The following is a 13913-nucleotide window of genomic DNA, read 5'->3' on the forward strand; positions in this document are numbered from 1 at the left end:
CTACACGAGAACGCCGTGACACAATTTCCCGCGCTTTTCATTGTAAACACTCACCCGAGTTACATGCCCGGGGACACTGCCTGGCTTTAAGCCTAAATGCTGAAACCTCCAGAGAATTTTTGGACTCGTACAGAAACTCACCGACTTATGAACTCTTTCCTAAATCTATTTAATCATTTTTTAAAAAAGAACTGCTTTAAAATAAGTCACAACTCAAAGCAAGTTCAAAGGTTTGAATCGGTTTGCTGTGGACAACACTGCATACTCTTTTTGTCAGAGCTAAAGGATATTTGTTAATCATATTATGTCTATGTATACCGATGATTTGAAAAGAAATGATGACGCGGTTGTATCTTTCGTCAAACAAATGTATCCTAGAGTAAACAAATCTTGCGTCATGAAATGTGTTCAATGCGTTGACTGCGGTGAAAAATTCAGAATGTAATGCATAGTGAAAAAAACAACGCAGGATACGAGAAAACATTTTTATCAAACGTTTATTCAAATAAAGAGCAACTTTACAAGTTTATACAACTTAACGTCTCTATATCGTCTCATCATTTCTTTATATCAACATAATACACGTCATTAAAAATGTAACCAGCTTGATAAAGTAAAACTGGGGAATTTAAAAATGGGGGTGAGGGTACCGTGACTAGATGAGTCAGAGTCTCTTCTTTTTATGATACGAGCTCTTTGACTCTATCTGAGAATACAATGACTTGGTTTTCTTCACGTCGGATATTTTACGTCGAACCCCCGTGTTAGGAATGGTTGATAAGGGAATGTTTAAGTTGGCTACAGGTTGTAACATTTCAGACCATCCTAGGGGTCTCCGGTCATCGGATACTTTTAGAGGCGGCGTGAGATTTTTTACCAAGTCCAACATGTGTGATCCTTTGATAGTTTTCCCTTTGAAATAAAAAAGCTTTCAATTGCCGATACTAATGTGTCGTTAAAGGAATGCGTCCTCTCAGTAGATTTAGAGCTATTTCACAGATGGCGAGTATGAGATCCTCAGGGGCGTTACATAATAAGCTTCCTTTCTCGAGGCGTAGCTTGATATAGAGCCCTTAACACGTGTAAATTTTGCTTGAGCCGAGCAGACCTCATTTCTCTTTTTTTTTGTTTTTTTTTTCTTTTTTTCAGTACATACACTACCGGATTCTCCCAGGAAAACAGGCCAGCACACTAATCTGTAACTTGTCTCTAAGATTTTTAAAAAGAACCATGTAGTTGGTGTTTAAATGGATGGTTCTGCTGCTTCTCTTGAAAAAACTGATTTTGAACCAGGTACATAACGCTCGGATTTCTATGATAAGAAGGCTGAAGGCTTTTTCTACTTCCTCATTCTTGCTAGCCGTTTCCATTAAATCGCCACCAATAAATTAGTTTTGTGGGGTGGAAATAGTTCATTGTCACGCAGAGTCGGGTATTCCTTGAACAAACTGAACGTTTATGTTTTTCATCAGATCAGCATACATAGACTGCCAACACGTATAACACCAAACAATCTGATTGGGAATTTGACACGACATCCTTACAATTTTCAAGCAACATTTTGATGGAAAAAACATTTCTCGCTATTGCTAGGGCCGCACACGATGCAAGAAAAAGGAAGCTGGAGCCTAGTATCAAAGCATTTTTTACCGTCCATTTTTATTAATTTTTTTGGGCAAATGAAAAAACGTTTAAGACCAGTAAATAGAACACGTTTATCGTACACGACTCTGAAACCTTTTCATCTGGGCTTTTTTTTTTTTTTTTTTTTTTAAGTGAAAGCCTGTTTTATCTTTTATATCTTTTGTTTCCGTCTGTCATGTCAAGGTTCAGGTTTGTCCGTGGGTCGCCCCCTGGGTTCAGCGACCGATCTCACAGCTCCTTAATTACATCAAGCAAGTTCTGTTGCGCCTGACGAGCGCGGTTTATGTTATTCCCCGTTTTCTGGCACTGCCAGTAGTTTGTTTTGGTTCTAGTTCCCTTTTCAGTAGTCACATTTAAGCTTAGCTCCCTAGGTTCCACCAGCCTCAGCTGCTCAATAAAGCACTCTCACATCGAGCCATTCCCTGCGAGTGTTCATCCTGCCTAGTCACAACCTAGCCAGTCATGACACCGTCACAGGACATCACTACAATTTTACAGTTCAGCAGCTGTTCAAAACGCGCTACATCAGCCAGACTGACCGCATCATTTACAGATAATCCTGCATTGTGTTGCAATTGTGTCGCTAGTTGTTTGATTTCAAAATAATTTGTCAGGGTTCAATAATCGGGAAACGCATAAGGCAAAACACAGGTTATGTTTGTTTTGAAAAACATACAGGTGTTTCATCTTTTTCTGAACACTGTCCGAGTTGAACAAGTGTGATAGCTTATTACGATAGCTTATCCACCACGAGGAGCGTGTATGATTCCAATCACCAGCTGTAAAGTTTTGTCTGAGTCTAAGTATTTCAGATTTACTCTGAACAGCGTTTTTAATCATCTTCAGAACTGATTCTAAATCCACAACCCTGTTCCTTACCTGAACGGGGGATGAAACATTGAGTATTACCTAGAATTTTGACGTGAACGACGTCACGCGGGCCCACTTCCTCATTAGTGACACTGAGCATTTGATTTATGAGTTCTAGTAAATAATTATAGAACTCTGCAAAACTGTCAACATTTCCTAACGACGCAAAGTTTACCCACCTTCTAATTTCTGTGGTATTGAATCTTTCAAGACGATTGATAACGATATTTGAATCTATGCCAAATCCCATTTGATCATTTGTTTCATTATCGTGAACGGAGCTGTTTGACAAAATGTGTGATGCTTGACTAATGTTTTCCAGATTATCAATAATCTCAATAGACTTTCAATCAGATCAAAGAAAAAATCCTGAGGAGTTGTGTCATACGCTTTGTCGGGAGATTGTCGGGACATAATACAGGATCTATATGAGGATTGTGATCGCAGGGGTGCGCCAAAGATTCATTGAGTTGATTCACCGCTTCTAACAGGAAGGGGTTTATCGCGGTAACCGGATCTTGTTTGTTCAGTGCATTTTGCAATCTTGACAGACTTTGGTTTAGTTCATTGAAGACATTGTGTTTGAGTTAATGATGGAGCGTGATAACTGTGTAATTGGATCATGTTCCTGAGATAAAGATAAACTTTGATTAAGACTATTCACAGCTTCTAACAATCCAATGTTTCGTCCCGATATAAATTTTCGCCGGAATCTGAAACAATCAAATAAATTAAAATAATGACGCATCTATACATGTACAGGAGTAAATAGATCCTATTAAATTACTCAAAATCTACTCACTGAATGGATGGGTGTTGGAGAAGCGGTCTGCAGATCCTTCATCTATTTGAGGTCCTATTAAAGATATTAAATATGTAATTCGGTAAATAAATAAAACGTTTTCTGACTAAATAATGTGTTTAAAATCACTTACTCTGAGAAGTTGGTTGATACAATTGATAGGACTGATCGTCAAAATCTGAAAGCGAGGGATCGTGTAAATAAATATTACAAACAGATGTGAATGTGTTAGTAGAAATGTATTTACTTGAAATGAAATATATTTACTGACCGGATGGTGTGATAGATCTCCGATCACTACTTTCCTCTAGAAGATCACTCTCTTCAGATTTGTAACCTAAATAATTAATACAGTAAGTAAATGCATTCATTCTGAAAACTATCGGTTATCGGTTTCATAGGAAGAAAAAACATTGTTCAAAAATACAATCCACCAAGTAATTCAATTGAATATAGCAAAGATAACGTCTTCACAGTGTTCATACGATTCCTGATCTATAAATAAAATATACATTTTATATCACAAGGTTATATCACGCAGAATACTAATCATTATCATTTTAGTTAAAAAGTTACTTACTTGATATGTTTGACAGTGTTCTTCCGGAAGCTGATAAAAATCATAGAAAAAAAAAGAGGTTACAAACTACACGCATCTTAATTTATGTTTAAAATTACTTCATCATTCTTATTTGTAGATCACCAGGAAGCATGCGCTACATAAGACTTTCAAATATTACTTACATTACTTATGATCAAAAGTGTATTAAACCTTATGAAGATAAAAACATGTGTTGACTTCATTTCTAATGCTATACTTTTACCTATTTTCCAATAAATGTATCGTATGTAGTAGAAGACAAAGTTCTTATCTTGAGAGTATTCCATTTTTGCTAGGGATTTCTCCAAAAAGAGATGCTTTCAAAATGCTGGCTAGTTCTCTGTATAGCGGGTCCCGACTGATTTCCTGAGCGCCATCAGGCAAGAGATGGGAGGCACTCTCTGATAAAAACAAGCCTTTCCTACATGTTGGCAGGAAATAAGATCTACGGCCTGACGCTATTGGGAGAAAAGCTGCTCTACTGGATGTGCAGAGACTCGGTCGATGCGAAACACAACACACACACAAAAAAATTGACCTTGTGTAGCTACCGCCAAGTTAACAACTTAAAGCTACCCACAGCATAGTTCACATCTGTCCTTTTCTTTGACTTCCCATTCAGTCGTTTGAAAATCACAGCACCGCTGCCAGTTTTTCATTCAGTAGATATGTGAGTTGACGGATATGGCGGTTCACTGAACGCAGCTTAAGATGTAACGGTAACCTTTTGTTTTTTCTGTAAAAAAAAAAGAAACCCACTGATCTGCAGCCCACTAGTTATTTTCTTTACTGACACAGGACTGGCCCAATCATATCATGAAACACCTCCTCCCTCCTCCTTCTTTGCACCGGTGTGTGGTGAAATGTAGGATGGACGTAACATTATCGGTTAAGGTCTTCTGAGATGGAGAGAAAACACAACGGAGGCGCAGAGAAACTGCGAGGAGAAAAAAAAAAAAAAACTTCAAGCTAACACTGCAAAATTTGTCAAAATTACAGATGTGTTTGCTACAGCAGGGCCTTCATCAGCACCCGTGGCTCATGACAGGGGTGGTTGTGGCTACAGTCTTACTATAATCTAACTCTAAAGGGGTCGCGTACCCAAGACTTTAGAGTACAGCTCAGCTACAGCTCTGTTTACAGAAGACACAAAGAACAGAGTCTCAGGTTAAGCTACTAAGAATAAGAGGAAGGTAGAAGAGACCATTGAGAAGGGATGGAGAGACAGTTTTGTGAGGCAGGCAGCAGTTCTTACCCTCTTTTCTGTGTCTGACGTCTCTTCCTCACTCCAAAGGCCATACCGCTCTCATACAGGGTCTGATAGCCAGCTTCAGTCATGCGACTCTCATCTCGCACTCGTAGAAACAGCATCCCCCTCTCAGCACAGTTGACAGTGACCTGCCTGATTAGCTCATCTAAGGGAAAGACAATGATTTGTGTAAGTGAGCAGTGTGTTCACATCGTATCTTATCAGGAGAATTCACCATTTATTTCAACATTTCTGCATGAGATGCAAAAGTATCTTACATTACACAGCAGCTCCCCAGTAAAGAGAGATTCAGTGATACATGCTGGATGTAATGATGTCAGAAATCAGAGCCCAGAACTGCAAAAAAAATAAAATAAATAATAATAATAATAAAAATAAAAAAAAAGATAAGCTTGTAAGGTCCCATCTTCCATAAAAGACTGTGTTGATCACGGAAAGAAAGCTGTTGTACCATTATCAGTATTACATGTTCATAGAAGAAAAGATGTAGATGGTAACTGATCATTTCATAGCAGCTAAAACGGCTACATCTGCAGCATGCAGTCATTTTGATATGGGAGTGAGTAGCATCTGACTGTTCTAGCAGATCTTTTACTAACCAAAGCACTGGGAGTACAGCTCTCTGCGGACAGGACAGAGGCCTGTTTCACATATACACTGCACATCCTATTTATCTGGACAACTTTAAGCTTTATTTGTACTCTAGATCTATTTAGATTTTTACCAAATATCATCTTACTTTTTCCGTTTCTTAAGCCATTAGATTATTCTTTATTATCCTATTCCCTCAAATGTGTATGGTTATTTGGACTACAAGAAACATGTGATTAAACCATTAAACAGAAAACTTAAACATGTAACAATGTAAAAGTTTTAAGAGTCACTCTTTAGTTCACTCTTTACTCTTTTCTCTCTACACAAGTCCCTTTTCTTAAACCAGTAGCTTATTATTGATTCTAATCACTTTTGGAGAGAGCCTTAAACAATCCAGTTCAAGAAGGAGTTATTGAAAGACTTTGAATGTGTACCTGAACTCCTTGGGATAAGCAAGATTCACTGCATATGTAAATTCAACAAGAATGGAGCAAGCCCTTGCAAAGTTACCCAGATCAGTCAGAGCTTTCACACCTACCACAAAACCAAAGCCTGCAGTACCCTGATGTTCCCGTCTTGATTTTGTAGATTTCCATCAGCATCCTGAAACAGCAAGAATATTGCAAACAGCAACAAGAAAATAAGTCGTTTAATCCACAAAACCTCCCCGGGCCTAAAGTTGCTCATTTCTGAGTTTGGAGATAATCTTAATAATGGCACGTATGTCAACTACATTTTTATATCTGTTTGGTTCAAGAGTAATTTACAAAGTAATTCCAACATAAAGGGCTCAGTCATAGCTGCCTCTGTTAGTAATACATTTCTTGGGTTAGCTGAAGGATAATGAAATCTGCCAGTTGGTCAATTCATGTAAAACACAGGACAGTGATTACACACAGAAAGAAAACTCATTATCTTGAATTGACTAGAAATAACAGCCAATTCATTAAAGCCCCTCCTTGTATTTAACCATTTGTTCATTTCATCATGAATATATAGGAGCACTTCGTAGTTCTACACTTACAGACTGTAGTACATCTGTTTCTCTGTCTACTTTCTCACCCTGTTCTTCAAAGGTCAGGACCCCCACAGAGCAGGTGGATCACCGTCAACACTCCAGTGACACTCTCATGGTAGTGGTGTGTTCGTGTGTGCTGTGTCTGATCTAAGTGGATCAGGCGTCCTGTGGGCACTGATGAAAGACGAGAAGAACACAAACTGTGTAGCAGCAGATGAGCGATCAGCTCTGACTTTACACCCACAAGGTGGAGAAGCAACACCAGTAAGAGTTTCTAATAGAGTGGACAGAGAGTGGACAGTTTTTAACAACTCCAGCAGCATGACCGTCTGATCCACATGTACCAGCACAACACACACACTACACACATTCACCTTGTCAGTGTGACTGCAGTGATCTACCCTCTGCATAACACAAGTGCTCTGTGGTGGTCCTGTGGGGTCCTGACCAATAAAGAACAGGGTAATAAAGTAGACAGAGGAAAAGATGTACTACATTCTGTAACTCTACAACTACTCAGTGCTCCTATACGGTACGTGGAGCTGATGAAATGGACAATGTAGAAACAAGAATTTGATGTTATGGCTGATAGGTGCTGACCTTCCCAAGTCATACAAGATGAGCTAAGAAAAGAGAGACATGACTATTTTCCCTTTTTACATGAACATCAACTCACCTCTTACTCTTTTAAGAGCTGATCTGTCGATGCCCCGAGGTACACCATCAAGCACTGAATGACAACTGGTCATGTTAATGCAAGGATGGGTGAGAGCCTGAAATGATAATCCTTATTCTTCATCATCACATGCCATTGTTATTTTACAGTAAAAATCAAACACACAATAATAAAACTGTAAAATAAAAAAGTCTATCAAGGATCCCTGATGTGGTTCATGATCAATAATATTATTCACTTTCTTTCAGCTTGATCCTCAAAGGAGCTACATACACACCTATTTGGCTGGTGTCCCTCACACAGAAGGAATATGTATACACAAATTACCCAAATACAGATTCTAAAAATTTTAATAAACTCTGACAAGCTTCCAGATGCCCAACATTAACCGGTCAGCAACTAAGTTTTGTATGAACTATTTATGTCATACACATTTTGTTGAGAAAATGTCAAAGTAATAAAATAACTGTTGAATAGTTAACTAATAAGCAAATAATATTCCTGCAGTTCGGTCATTAAATCCCTGTAATAAGATTTGAACAAACTAAGAAATAATTGAAGGATACTTTGAGGAGGAGAGCTTGTAACTCCAACCCTAGAGCTCCACCCTTAGAACTGAAGAGAGCAAGAAGCTTTGGAGTAAATTCATTCAGCTTGGACATGAACTCTGATTCAAGGTGCTCTGTTGTGATTCTGTGAAACTCATCCTGGAGCTGAAAGACATACAATAGCATTAGAGCCACAAAAAGTAGAAATATTATTATTGTTCTTAGAATGTTTTTAACAGCAAGAAAATAAAATACTGCTCACTGTACAGCTTTATCAATATTTGCTCATTGTCTACAGTCTGGGTTGCTTTATTTGACTGTACAGCAGGTCATTATACTGATTTTTTTATTATCACAGAACTTCAATGTCTGTATTGACTGAAATATTGTTCCTATAAACTACATATCCAAGTTAAATAAGGATAAATAGTAAATGATTAAAAGTTAATAAGAATAATGCAATTAAGAAAACAGTGGAGAACATTTACATTTAAAAGCTAAATCTACAAACACACTAATGCAGTTGTGAGGCATTGACTAGGAATAGATCTGAACAACATGCAAGTCTAAGCAGCACTGCAGCTCACATGAGAGGCAGCTCCTCTATGCTGGTGTCTGGTGGAGGATTTCAGGTCTTTTGTCACTCCATGTCAGTGATTTCTTCAATATGGATGTTAAAACAGACACAGGAGCTTTAATATGTGGTTTGAACTTGATAGGCTTCGTTTCTTGGTACTATCTAGCTTGCTAAAATTCCTGGAAGACATTGCTAAGAGTTGTCCTGTTAGTAAATTGTCCTGTAGCCACTATATTGTACTGATGTGTTTAGAAAGCCAGTCAGAGCTACAGACAGAGATGTAGCGTCTCCTCCATCAGCTCAGTATAAACAGTAATGATAGCTGGACACTATATGGCTCTCCTCGCCCGCTAGCGCTACAAGACAGCTTATCTGAAGCCTATCGAACAGTCTCGTGTATAAAACGCTTGATTTCCTTATATAATGTTTTACAGATGATAGGTTTGCTGGAAATGGCTCACAGACACTGCTCCACTTTAGCCAGCTGGTGGGAGCAGCTAATGGAAACTAGCTAGTTGGTGTGGGAGCTAGCAATGGCTGCACCTCATACCTAAGAGAGGCTAGCGGGCTGCTGGAGGGAGTGAAGCCGAGTTTACCGACAGACTCCGAACCCACAGAATGGAGGGTTTTCTGAATCCACCTTCTCAGCCTCCTTCTCCCTTCACAGCAGCAGAGCCTCCAATATCCGCTGCTGTTACTGCCGACTCTCCAGAAAGTAACGACAGCCCTACATTATCCTGTAAGCAGAGGCAGGAATCTACGCGCTTACTAACAGAAATGCTGGAGGATTTAGGATCTCTCACAGCGCTGGGATTTTAACGGAGCGGAATATGAACGACAACACCTCTAAAACAGAGAGCAAGAAAGAAAGACTCAGCTCTGAGAGCAAGAAAGCTCTTGTGCTCCGTTTCCAGCTTCTTCAGGTGAGCAGGGATGGAGTTCCCCTAAAAAGGAGCTAAAGGAGCTGCTCTCTTAAACGGGCTTTACAGACGGTGAACAGCTCTGCTGTAGGACAGCTTTCCACACAGACATGAACAGGCTTTTTAATCTGAGCTGACTCACATTTCAGTCCATGACACGCTTCTAAGTTCTAAAGCTGAAGATCAGGAGAAACTCTTTGACTTTCCAGCACAGCAAAGTTACATTATTGGTGAAGTTGCAGTAAAACAACATAACAGACAGCTGCTCCAACAACTCCTTCATTCCCAACAAGAATTAAAAAGTCTGACCTTTGAGAAGTTGGAGGACAGCAGCTGCTAAAAGATGCGGTGTCTGGAGTCCATGAGGTGAAAGCTGCGGTGGGCAGAAGAGTCATTAAAAACAAAGACCCCCTAATGAGGGGAATCTAGCACTGCTCTGTATCCTTGCCCTTACCTTTAAAATATAGTCAGTTATACCTAGGGTTTCACAGATCATTTTATTAAAGCTAAACTGGGTAAAAAACAATTAATAAACTCATGAAATTAGTTGAATTCAGCTCAGTTTGATTTTAAACTACAGATATTCTTTTATTATGTGTTGGTAACTTTTAATGATTTAGTAAATATGAATGAAGCCCAGTGATGGTACTGAGTTCAGGTTGTGTTTTTAACTCTTTAATCTCACCTTCATAAACATTGCTCTGTTAATATGGAGCTCTGTTTCTGATGCTCTCTGAATGAATGCTAAAGCTGTGGATGTTTACTACTAAATAAAACAGCATGGAAAGACATTATGAACATCTGTGTGGAGATTTCTGAACACTTTAGTCACTGTAGGCTCCAGACTGGCCTGTTACTGGAGTGCTACCTCTAACAGCACATGTTGGTACCTTTTGGAAAGGGTACACAGCTGTACCATAGTTTAAAGCTACATCTCAGCCTCTTAGGATGCCTAATATTACCTTAACTGGTACAAGAAACCTGGGCACAGCGCCAGCAACAAGCCTGTGTGCTGTATATAAAGATTTCAGCGTAAGAGGCAGCATTTACTGAATAAACCCAGTTCATTTCCTTTACCAGGTCTGTCTTCATTAAACTGCCTGAACTATATTTACAGTTTAAAACTCTGGCTTTACCTGAACTGATGATCTTACCTGGAAGAAGAAAACACAACTGTGAGGAAGAGCTCAACTTCTTCTTATTTCTTCATATTTAAAGTTTCCTCTCCGCTGCTATGGGTGGATTTCTGCAGCGGGGTTTAGCGCTTTAAGGTAGAAACGGTACAAAATGCAGGATTTACAGGATTAGAAATGCAGTAATCTTGATCAATGTAGAAAAGACCAAGAAACAAGTCGACAGCTGCTCTGGAGCTGAACGTGTTTATTTATCTTCCACAACAACAATAAGCTGTTTACCACCTGATAGTGTAAAGAAAACAGCGAACAGCAGCAGAACATGCAGGTAACAGTGAGGTCTGTTAACAGATCCATTAAAAAGCTGAGCTCAGGTTCAGCCACATAGCGCTTATTTAAGCAGCTCACCAACAGTAAAGACACCTGTAGCCGGTATTCCCATCCCAAACCTGCCAAGCAGGAGAAACGTGGAAGTGATGTGTACGTCTCCTCATTTCAGAAAGACAGAAATACACTGAATTTCTACCTTCTGTGTTTTCATTTCTAGAATACAGGGATGATCCAGCACTTCACCTTCAACCAGGACCTAATTCTGACCACAGCTGTCGTCCCTTAGACACCTGCTCACTTCATGGGACGAGTATCTGGACTGTATCCTGAGGAGATTTTAGACACATGCATTTACACTGTGTGGACAAATGTGTCTCCGGTTAGTCCGACTGAACTCCGATCTCTGTGTGGGACAGAATCTGCAGAGTCTCTCAGTGAGCAGCAGTTATTACTGGTGTTGGGGTTGTCCTGGTGTGACCCCGCTGTCTCGCTCCCACAATAAAGAGACTGCAGGACAAGTTGTGAGCTTTTACTGGAGTCACATCTAAATCAAGTAAAATGAGAGAGAAAACAGCAGCTCCTCAGTCCTGTCCTCCTCCACTCTAACAGCTACAGGACACCAGAGAAACTCCATCAGTCCCACACAGTGTTTAGAGCGCATGCTGCACAGTGCTAGCACAGCTAGCTGTAGCTGGAAGAGAGTACAGCTGCTAATTAGCAGCATTTTTAGAAACACAGACGAAGCAGAACCAGTAAAAACAAGAGATACACAGACTGTGTTCCTCCAATGTAATGGTCAGTACATGAAGTTACGATAACTAAGCCCAGAAATACTTCAACAGAATGGAGAAAACGGCTGAACCCACCAGATCCTTTCAGTGGTGAAACCGGACTGAACTGGACATGGTAGGAGGCGGATTGGTGAAATGCGCAATACTCCCTCTGAGCAGGAGGTGTCGCTGTTCACCCACAGAAACATACGTTCACTCCTATTTTCTTTAAGAGCTCATTTTGGTGAATTCTACTACAATAATTTATATCTAATAATAATTTATAATAATTTAATTATAATTATAATTTATAATAATTTAATAATAAAATCTTCCTCATCTTCAAATCCCAATGCTTACAGGTATGGATTGGCTGAATAAAACCTGATTGACAGCAAAACTGGACTAACTGATTGGCTGCAGCCGAAAGTGATTGACAGTTGCCCCGCCCACTGGTTCTTCCTACTTGGTCTCCAGTGTTCTTCGCGATTGTTACGTCACCGCTGACGTCACATATATAAAGGCGCAGTCCTCCCTCTCCGACTCAGTTAGGATTCAGCAGTGACGTGACGTGACGCTCTACAGCAAACTCTGTTAGAACCAGAGACAGTGGTTCTACACCTACTTATCTAGAACCACTCCAGTTAAGGAGTACAGACAGTGGTTCTACAACTGCTTCTTCGTACACAGGAGAAGGTAAGAACCATTTATTGATTACTGATCAGAGTGGGAGTGTGTAGTGAGAGCAGTAGAGCAGGAGAGGGAGGGTGTAGTGAGAGCGGTAAGAGCAGGAGAGGGAGTGTGTAGTGAGAGCAGTAGAGCAGGAGAGGGAGTGTGTAGTAAGAGCAGTAGAGCAGGAGAGGGAGTGTGTAGTGAGAGCGGTAGAGCAGGAGAGCAGGTGAGGGAGTGTGTAGTGAGAGCAGGAGAGGGAGGGTGTAGTGAGAGTAGTAGAGCAGGAGAGGGAGTGTGTAGTGAGAGCGGGAGAGCAGGTGAGGGAGGGTGTAGTGAGAGCAGGTGAGGGAGGGTGTAGTGAGAGCAGGAGAGGGAGGGTGTAGTGAGAGCGGTAGAGCAGGAGAGGGAGAGTGTAGTGGGCAGGAGAGGGAGTGTGTAGTGAGAGCGGTAGAGCAGGAGAGGGAGTGTGTAGTGAGAGCGGTAGAGCAGGAGAGGGAGGGTGTAGTGAGAGCAGGAGAGGGAGGGTGTAGTGAGAGCGGTAGAGCAGGAGAGCAGGAGAGGGAGGGTGTAGTGAGAGCAGGAGAGCAGGAGAGGGAGAGTGTAGTGAGAGCGGTAGAGCAGGAGAGGGAGAATTAATCTAACATTTAGTTTATCTTCCATCTACAGGGACAACATGGAAACAGACCAAGTCCTGAGAGGTTTGGGCTTCGAGGTAGTCGACCACATTGGTGAAGGAACCTTTGGCAAGGTGAAGCTGGCCACATCCAACAATTACCCGAACCAAGTGGCAATTAAAATAATAGACAAGACGAGCACAGACAACAGCCCTGATTTCCTGCACCGGGAGGTGGACATTCTGAGAGTAGTGAAGCACCCTCATATTGTTCATGTCCATGAAATCTTGGAACGAGACGGGAAGGTGTTCATCGTGATGGAGCCTGCAGCAACGGATCTCAAGGCTAAGATCCGGAAGCTCCACCACATCCCCATCGACCAGGCCAAAACATGGTTCTCCCAGCTCCTCAGTGCCATGGTCTATCTGCACCAGCAGGACATTGTCCACCGAGACCTCAAGTGTGCAAATGTGCTGCTGACCGCTGATGACCAGGTCAAACTGACTGACTTTGGTATTGGACGCTTTTATAGAAGCTTTGATGATCTAAGTCAGTCGTTTTCCTGCACTCCCTCTTATGCTGCACCTGAGGTGCTCATGGATCGTCCTTATGATCCTAAAAAGAGTGATGTGTGGAGTCTGGGTGTAATACTTTTTGTCATGGTCACCGGGACCCTGCCCTTCCAAGCCTCCAATATGATGAATCTCCCCCGTCTCCAGCATAAGGCCTTAGTGTATCCAGATGAGGTCACAGTGGAGGAGCCCTGCTGCACCTTCATCTCCTATCTGCTGCAGTTCGATCCTGACACTAGGCCTTCAATGACCGAGGTGGCACGTCACCCTTGGCTGCAGTCGAGGTAAGGACCATAATTAAC

At 41.0% G+C, this 13913-nt stretch overlaps 1 long non-coding RNA gene across 1 annotated transcript; it reads right to left on the minus strand.

Annotated features, from left to right (window-relative positions):
- Positions 1–560: 560 nt before the first annotated feature.
- Positions 561–10779, minus strand: LOC140555678 (uncharacterized). The gene is made up of 12 exons (XR_011979682.1): positions 10675–10779; positions 9830–9893; positions 8611–8683; positions 7476–8188; positions 6320–6384; positions 5445–5523; positions 5173–5332; positions 3897–3926; positions 3588–3653; positions 3450–3494; positions 3317–3370; positions 561–3227 (listed from the first exon to the last, which is right to left on the minus strand). It is a non-coding gene; the product is annotated as an uncharacterized lncRNA (long non-coding RNA).
- Positions 10780–13913: the final 3134 nt, after the last annotated feature.

The sequence above is a fragment of the Salminus brasiliensis genome, chromosome 5 (assembly GCF_030463535.1).
Source record: "Salminus brasiliensis chromosome 5, fSalBra1.hap2, whole genome shotgun sequence".
Classification (NCBI taxonomy): Eukaryota; Metazoa; Chordata; class Actinopteri; order Characiformes; family Bryconidae; genus Salminus; species Salminus brasiliensis.